The sequence below is a fragment of the Lithobates pipiens genome, unplaced genomic scaffold (assembly GCF_037356315.1).
Source record: "Lithobates pipiens isolate NorthernLeopardFrog02 unplaced genomic scaffold, aLitPip1_a1.2 Scaffold_16, whole genome shotgun sequence".
Taxonomy (NCBI): Eukaryota; Metazoa; Chordata; class Amphibia; order Anura; family Ranidae; genus Lithobates; species Lithobates pipiens.
The window spans coordinates 220,200,181-220,209,562 of NW_027507748.1; positions in this window are offsets into that span (position 1 = coordinate 220,200,181).

The window sequence follows — 9,382 nt, forward strand, 5'->3', positions numbered from 1 at the left end:
TATTTTTTACACTGTTTCTTATAAAAAAAATGTATTACTTTTATTGCTGTCTCATGTACACATCCCTTGTGATGTCAATAGGCAGTGTTGGGTTCTCTTTAAGGAGAAATCTGGGGTCTACTAGACCCCAGATGTCTCCTCTGCCCTTACAAGCATCTGATCATGCCAAGATCAGTGTGTTCAGATGCTTTCCAAATATGCTTTCCAAATGTAGAAATGGTGCTGTTTACATCCAGGAAACTGGAAGTGACAAAAACACTTGTCGCTTCCGGTTTCCTATATCATAGAGCTCATGAGGGACCTTTTCAGTCCTTCATGAGCTCTGTGGTAAGCTGGTAGAAGCACTGGCTGAACACTCGAGTCTCCAAGTGGAATGGAAGAGCCACAAAAGGCAGCACGGGGGGGGGGGGGGGTATCCCCTCTCACTGCTTGTAAAAGCAATACAGCAGCTAATTAGCCTCTTGAATTGCTTTTAAATTAAGCTGACCACTGGCTAAAAAAGACAATGATGGGATGATGCCTGTAGCTGTAGGCATCATCTCACTATAACCATTTGAAGTCAAATGACGTACATGTACGAGATGATTAAAATTGTGCTGCACTGAACTGCATAGTGTTGCGGTTAAGTGTGCACAGAAACGTGGGCATTTTATCGATGTGTGTAGGTGCCATTAAGAATTAATGGCACCGCCACACTTCTGCTAAATTACAGCATTTATTCCTCTCATATTAGAAGCATGCGCAATTGTTCACACTTTCCCGAGCACTGCTTTGTGGGGTTTTTTGGGAGGGGGTTGTGGACAAAGTGAGGAATGGTCGTGGGGAAAGGAAAGTGATGGAAAAGCTACCCGGGACAGGGAGATGAAAATTTTTTGTTGTATGTATATCCCTGTATTGGCGATACTCATTCTTCTAATTTTTTCACAGTTTTTTCCTATAGTGCAACAGATAGCATTAACAACTTGATAAAAGTTCTAACTGTAGCACTACCCCCATAGAAGTTGCTGAATAGGACGGGTCCTCTGTTCTTGGCTTCTACCTACTTAAGAACCTCAGCACCTGACGATGAAAATCGATGAAAGTAATACTTACTATCCAATAGTAGTGCCATATCAAGGAAAACAGGGACCAAACCAAGTAGCATAGGCAAGCTTAACATATTGTCACCCAATGTGGCTGGTAATATACCCAATGTGGCTGGTAGCTAAGAAAGCATAAAATGGATTAACAATTATAACAACACATTACCATACAAGGCGATTAACAGTAAGGACTAGGCATAAGGTGACATTTGGCATCCAGATGAGCATAAACAGTAGCAATGTAACCTCAAGTGCAGCATTGAGCACTAGTAAAATGTAATCTGCTGAGTGCTGGAACTTTACTGTCAGAGCGCATTTATGGTGGCAATGCCAGTCCTAGACCAACTGGATATGCACTGTCCAAAAGAAAAGGAGAATAGTAGCAGAAGAGGCAGGGGAAAAAAGGGGGCTTGGATTATGGGAGGGGAAGTTCTTTGAGATGTTCTTTCGCAGATATTGTTGGGGCCCTTTAAGAGCATCTTTACATTTAACGACATGCACTATAGGTACTGTATAGTCTCAGCACAGGTGCAAGGTAGATGTGCCTCAAATGCGACAAAGGTTCAGTCTAGGTTTGGAATTAGTGCAGTATAGTATGTAGTATGGGTGCAGTATGGATTGGTTACACTTGTGTCCTGCTTTTAGTGGCTCAGTTCCAGCTAACTGTATCAGCAATGGGTGATACCACTCTCACCAGTCCCCAGGATACTGCGGTGTATAAGGGAGGGTCTCATTGATGTTTCCCTGAAAGACTCTTGTGTTTAACGGTGGAAAGCAGAGGGTGTATGGATGCTCCAGTCTCCCTGCTGCAGCTGTGCTGCGCTGCCCCCTGTTTCCTCACTGTCAGTATCAGGCTCGGATCTCCATTGGTATGGTCTCCCGCTGGCAGGCCAATATCCAGATGGAAGACAAGTATTTGGCGCAAGTCAAAGATATTAGGTTCCCACTAGGGAGAAAAAGAGGGAGTCTGTGAGATTACATGTAGCAGTGAGTGCAGGGGATGCACTACTTTGTCAAGTCCAGGAATAGATAACAATAAAAATAAAAATAAAAATAGAACGTTCTTTAGTTCATAAATAGAGGAAGGGGGGGATGAATCCACATGCAGGGCTGCCACCTAAAAGAGCTGAAACTTGGGCTCTTGGAATGCTGTAGATAAAGGAGAAAAAAGAGAGAGAGGGGCGCCTCTGGGTGTAGATGTTTCAAAAAGTATTTATTTTCAATATAAAAGCATAAGATTTTGCACTCACATTTAGTAGGCAAAAAATAGGCATTAAACACAGAGGGTCGTCTGGTATATCTGATTATGGGACGTCAGCCAGTAATCCGGTCCACATCTGTCATCTTTAGTGTTCCTGTTCCTTTCACATGGGGTCCACTACAGGTGTTTTTGCCGGCTTATGGTGGACACAAGATGTGCGGTCTTTGGAACGAGGCTTGGGAGGCAGAGATGACCAGGGCGCGGAGCTGTGACGTCCGAGGGTATGCGACGCGTTTCTTGAGCGTGCGGGTCGGGGTTGTCGTACGACCGCGCTCTTTCATCAGGCAGAATCAGAATAGAACGAAGGGAACACGGGATTTAAATAGGGGCAGGCGGTAGGTGTGGTTGGGAACGGACTCAGGAACGTACACACCCATGTATGTGAGTACACACATACACACGTGTCCATGTAGGTTTATGTGTGTGTGTGTACGTTCCTGATTTTACCTTCTCTTTTTACATATATAGATTTTTATATTCCATTAGATCTACACTCCTCGTTTAAACTCTTTTATCCCTTGATCTAATTTTATTTTAATTTTATTCTTATATTCACTCTTATTTTTACTTTTTTTATTATTATCTTTATTTTTATTTTCACTCCCATAGAACCTTTTATTGTTGTATACATAAGATTCCCCCATAGACATGCTTCTTCCTCGTTTTGCCAAGCCGCTGCTGCCCCCGCCCTCTCTCCTCCCTTTTCCTTTTTCTTCCTTCCTCCCCTCCCTTTCCTCACTACTCGTTCGTCTTTCTCCTCCCCACACATTCGGCCGTAACACGTCCCTTCACCTGTTCCTAGTCCGTTCCCAACCACGCCTACCGCCTGCCCCTATTTAAATCCCGTGTTCCCTTCGTTCTATTCTGATTCTGCCTGATGAAAGAGCGCGGTCGTACGACAACCCCGACCCGCACGCTCAAGAAACGCGTCGCATACCCTCGGACGTCACAGCTCCGCGCCCTGGTCATCTCTGCCTCCCAAGCCTCGTTCCAAAGACCGCACATCTTGTGTCCACCATAAGCCGGCAAAAACACCTGTAGTGGACCCCATGTGAAAGGAACAGGAACACTAAAGATGACAGATGTGGACCGGATTACTGGCTGACGTCCCATAATCAGATATACCAGACGACCCTCTGTGTTTAATGCCTATTTTTTGCCTACTAAATGTGAGTGCAAAATCTTATGCTTTTATATTGAAAATAAATACTTTTTGAAACATCTACACCCAGAGGCGCCCCTCTCTCTCTTTTTTCTCCTTTATCTCCAATATCCAGATGGAGGTGCTCTCTCCCTAGCTCCCTCAATAGCAAGAGAAAGAACTTTAACAGTGCCTATTGGGATTTATATTGTAAGGAATCCATTAATCCCTATTATATGGCTACCATCTCAAGCTACAATTCCCAGGACTCTCAGCACCCTGCATAGAAGTCTATTAGCTTGCTTGACTTTAGCTCTCCCCTGCTGGCCAGTGGCAAAGGGTGCAGAATAACATCAGTATCTCAGTAGAGGGAGAAAAGAATTAAAGGCAATGGGAGTCATTTACTATAGCGCGAAAATTTCGATTGTGTGGTAATTAGCACTCAAAATGCCAAATAGTGGGCCTGACCTGCCTGGAAGATGGATGCCTAGAGCCTGAGCTCCCGTTGCCTCACGACCTATAATCTGACTTGCGGAGGTTTTAGCCTGCCTGGCATCACTTCTTTATGGGGACCGCATCGCGGAACTCCTCCACGTCCCGGTCCCGCTCTCCCCGAGGGAACTTCGGAGGTGTTTCCAACACAATCCCCGATCTATTTCGGGCGAACAGAGGAACAATGGCGGCTGCCCATAACCGACGACAACAGAATGTGGCTCTGTCCCAGAGCGGACCACAATGAGATTCTCCAATAGCCTTATCTGAGGCCCCGGAACACTTGGACCATCCCGTACCTCATCCACAACCACAGCTCCGCATTCAGGACCTCAGATCTATAGCAGACGACATCAAAGGAACGCTCTCGGTGGCCATCTCGGAGTTTCGCCTCGACATTCGCTCTCTCACTGACAGAGTGGTTGAGATGGAGGACAACGTGCGGAAACAGGAGTCGCAGAATAGGAAAACTACCCATCATGTCGACACACACACTCTTCAATTGCGGGCAATCCACATTCATTTGGAAGACCTCGACAACAGAGGCTGACGCCACAACCTAAGGGTCAGAGGCCTTCTGGAAACAATTGAAGGAGATCAGGTTCTACAGTCCGTGACAAGCATTTTCAACAACTTGCTCAACAGATCACCCCTGACTCATATAGACATGGCCAGAATTCACCGAGCTTTGAAGCCTAGGGGTAGGGAATCGGACCCCCCCCCCCCCCCCCGCGATATTATATGCTGTCTTACTGACTTTAAAATAAAAGAAGAAATCCTTAAACGAGCCAGGGATTCCCCGCAAATCACTCATGATGGAAAGACTATCCAAATTTACCAGGATCTGTCTAGTATAACACTGCAACATCGCAGAGATCTGCGCCCACTGTTAGATGTCCTCCGTGCCAATGGTATTACTTATAAATGGAGATTTCCATTCTGTCTCTCGGCATCAGCCCTAGGCCGCACAGCGCATCTGAAAGTCCCCGAGGACTTACCACACTTCTGTCGCTCCCTCAACATTCCTGCGGTGGAAGTGCCTAACTGGTTCGCGGATTTTCGCCGCTCTGCTGTGAGAAAAGATTTACCCCCTGTGGAACCGATGGAAGCTCAAGATCAGAGTCTACGACGGCGCAGATCTCCCTCACCAGATGATGGTCATAGCGCTCCGAGGGACCCCCGACGCCCACGTAGTCCTTACTACACACAGAGCTCCAGGAGGGCTAGAAGAGACCGCTGAAGCCACCTCTCACATACTGGGGTCTGTTACATGACAAGTACACCCTGGTTGTTGGGGGTTTTTTTTTCTTATTGTTTACGGTCTCATCCCGTTGCAGGACTTAAGACTACCATTCATGTGTAAGTAGTGGTATGCGGTGAAGTTTCTCTTCTCTCACACAGTTGCCTTTTCATCTGATTGGCCAGGTTCTTTTTGTTTTTTATGTTCTCATGGCTTTATTATTTGCTCTAGTTACCAAGTTTTTTTTTGTTTTTGTTTTTTTCTCTACTGGCAAACTGTCTGGTATGTATGCTCCATATATCTGGCATACGGGATGGTAATATGTCTCTAATCCGACAGCTCTTCTATGGCGTTAGTTTGGGAGGCACGTATTACATTTCCCATAACTCCTTGCGGCCATTTTCTTCCTCCCTGCAGGACGCTGTCAGTGGCAATAAGCATTTACGTCATTCCGGCAATACAACTATATCCGGAGTCGCTCCTCCCCTCGGCTGAAGGACGCGATGGAGAAACGCTCTTTTTGCAAGCTTTCCTTACTTGAAGGTATTTGGACATTCACCCCTCTCCTAACTACCAGATACTGGCCCTATGCATTTATTTCTGAACTGAACCGTAATTTTTGTTACAGCAGCGTTATATTTAACTATAACACAGTTCCTACTGTTTTCATTGTTCCCACTGGTGACGTATCTTTAATATTCTCTTTGGACATTAAAAGACATTAACATCTGTTGCATTTTCTCTAGTCTACTTCTAAATTGTTCCGACTATTGTCCACCCATGACTAACTCCTATATACGAGGGAAATGTATGGTAAATGGGCTTTTTTGACTAGTACGCTTTGACATAGCTAAAAATCTGTTATAATATGCTAAGTATTTATGCAATCTCCCTTCCCCGTCTCTCCCTCTTCCCCTCTTTCCTCCCCTCTCCCCCACGCCTCCCCCCTTTTCCCCTCCCCTCCCCCTCACATCCCATTCCCCCCCACCTCCCCCCTCTCCCCCCCCTCTTCCCCCCCCCTCCACCCTTTACGATGCTGTTAGAGCCTTGTCTTTATTATGTTTATGTTTAATATGTATCTTGCCTTATTTCCTTATTCACTACTGTATGAACACGCAGGTTTGTCTATTGTACACTTTCTTGCATCTCCATTCATTTCTAAGTTTTAATTACCCGAATACATTAGGCCTCCCCAAAAAATAGCTGCGGTTGTTTACCTCCAACATATACTTCCTCCACGGTTGGGAGCCGTCTACCTACTAATACTTTCTACAACCCTCTCTGGACTGGTCATAGCCAACCCCCACACGGCTGTGGCGAGGAGTGAGTTTGCCTATTATTGGGCGGACTTGCTTTCACCACACCGTACCTTCACCGATTCTCTTATCCTAGAGACAGTGGGACGAATCTTCCCATTGTCTCATCGGTTAACGGGTGTGATTCACACCTTACATTTCAATTTCCCCTCATTAATACTGTTTCTTTTCGTTACTTCTCCCACTCCCATACCCCTTTTTTAGGTGTCCTCACCCCCCCGGACGGATCTGGTAAACATGTCTGCATCTTCACAAAGTGCGGCCCAAGCCCTCCGAAAACTTAAGATATGCTCCATCAACATACGTGGCCTTAACACACCCGAAAAAAGAATGCAATTGCTTTCTACTTTACGGCACTCCAAAGTTCACATTGCTCTCATTCAAGAGACCCACTTCAGAACTGACACGATTCCGAGGTTATCTGACAAACACTTCCCAACGGTCTACCATGCTCCGAATGCTGACGCCAAATCCAAAGGAGTATCCATACTTATTTCCAGAAACTGCCCACTCCAAATTACAGACAATCAGAAAGACACACAAGGCAGGTTCCTCTTTTTGAAAGGCATACTTTATAACAGACCTATCACCATCGCTAATATTTATGCACCCAATTCGCAGCAGGTCACATTCTTTCGCAATACCCTTCAACAACTGATCATATTCCAATGTGGTACTCTAATTGTCGGTGGAGATTTTAACGTTGCTCTAAACCCTTCCCTAGACACATCAAATGGCTTTTCAATATTGAAGTATAGGGCCCTTTGTGCAATTAAATCCCAATTACAAGATCTGTTGCTCCACGATTCCTGGAGGACTTTACACCCTAACGAAAAAGATTTCACTTTCTTTTCCCCACCCCATGAGAAATATTCACGTCTCGACTACATTTTTATTTCCCAAATTGAATTACCTTTTTTAACCAACGCCAATATCGAACCTATGGTTCTCTCAGATCACAACCCCATCTCCCTAACCCTCTCCTTTCCGGATAAACGAGCTAGGTCGCACATTTGGCGCCTCGACAATTCCCTACTCACCGATCCCGATATTGTACAGAATATAACTCAAAGCCTTTCTAACTATTTTGCTGAAAACTCGTCCGTAGATTCTACGCATGACATGATATGGGCGGCACACAAATGTGTAATAAGGGGAGAATTCATATCTCTAGCCGCTAAACATCACAAGCTCAGGAAAACTCACATAGACACTTTAACAAAACGTATACACTCATTAGAAAAAACTCACAAAGCCTCGCGAGCAGCTGAAGTTATGACTGAATTACTACAAACTAGAGAAGAACTTTTAGAAGTACTCCATAAAAAAGTGAAGCATAATTACATGTTGTCTCAAAAAGTTTTCTATGAATTTGGAAACAAATCTGGCAAACTACTGGCCAGAGCCCTTCAAGCAAAGAAGGCACAACACACTATACACTCAATCGTAGATGAACGGGTTACTACCCTATCCTCGACAGAGGACATTTCGGATCAATTTGTTCGTTATTTTTCCAATTTATATAACCTCCCCACTCCACCCACGATGTCCAATTCGACTGATCGCTCAACGGCTATTAATTTTTTTTACAGCAGTACTCCCCTGACCCAATTGATAATGAACGATTCTCTGGTTTAGATTCCCACTGTCAACGGAAGAAATACTTTGTGCTTTAAAGCAGATGAAACCCGGAAAAAGTCCAGGCCCTGATGGCCTATCTGTCAGCTATTATAAATCCTTCCCTGACATACTAATCCCCCATTTGGTTAAAGCCTTTACTGCAATTTCGCCTTCTAATGCAGCCCACAAAGATCTTCTGGAAGCACACATTACCCTTATTCCAAAGCCTGATAAGGACCCCACCCTAGTTACCAATTATCGCCCTATATCACTTTTAAACGTTGACGTAAAACTGTATGCCAAAGCACTAGCAAACCGTATTCTACCCCTCCTCCCGAGCTTAAATTTGGATCAAGTAGGGTTCGTCCCTGGCAGAGAAGCTAGGGATAACACCACCAAAGCGCTCCACATCCACCATTGGCTCTCTAAGAATTCTACCCCTGGTTTCTTTTTATCCCTTGACGCGGAGAAGGCGTTCGATAGGGTGGCCTGGGATTACATGGAGGCGGTTTTACAATCAGTGGGTCTGCCTCCTCATTTAATACGGATGATAATGGCTCTCTACTCCTCTCCTGTGGCTAAAATCCGAGTTAATGGCTGCCTGTCGAACGCCTTCTCCATTTCCAATGGCACCCGTCAGGGATGCCCTCTCTCGCCCCTGATCTTCCTACTCACCATGGAGCCCCTTCTTCGTAGGCTGAGAGATAACCCGGACATCAAAGGTATAACTATCATCAATAAAACTTATAAGGTTGCAGCTTACGCGGACGATGTTCTGCTTTTTTTATCGGACCTTATTACCTCTATTCCCAATCTCCTTAAAGATTTTTCGCTATTCCAGTCACTTTCTAATTTGAAAATACATTTTTCTAAATCAAAAGCTCTAAATATATCGCTATCGCCTTAAATAGTATTACAATGCAAACAAAATTTCCCATTTTGCTGGGAACTTAATTCAATCAAATATTTGGGTATTCATATCCCCGTCAACCTAACAGAATTATATGCGAAAAATTTTCAGCCCCTCCTTCATACGATCCAAACAGATTTACACAAATGGTTCAAGGGACCCTTCTCATGGTTTGGCAGAATGGCTATTTTAAAAATGAATGTGCTGCCCAGGATCCTTTATTTGCTGCAAGCGATCCCCATCGAGTTACCACCAACCTTCTTCCTTTCCTATAAACGCATGTGCAGACACTTTATCTGGTTGTCTAAAACACCAAGATT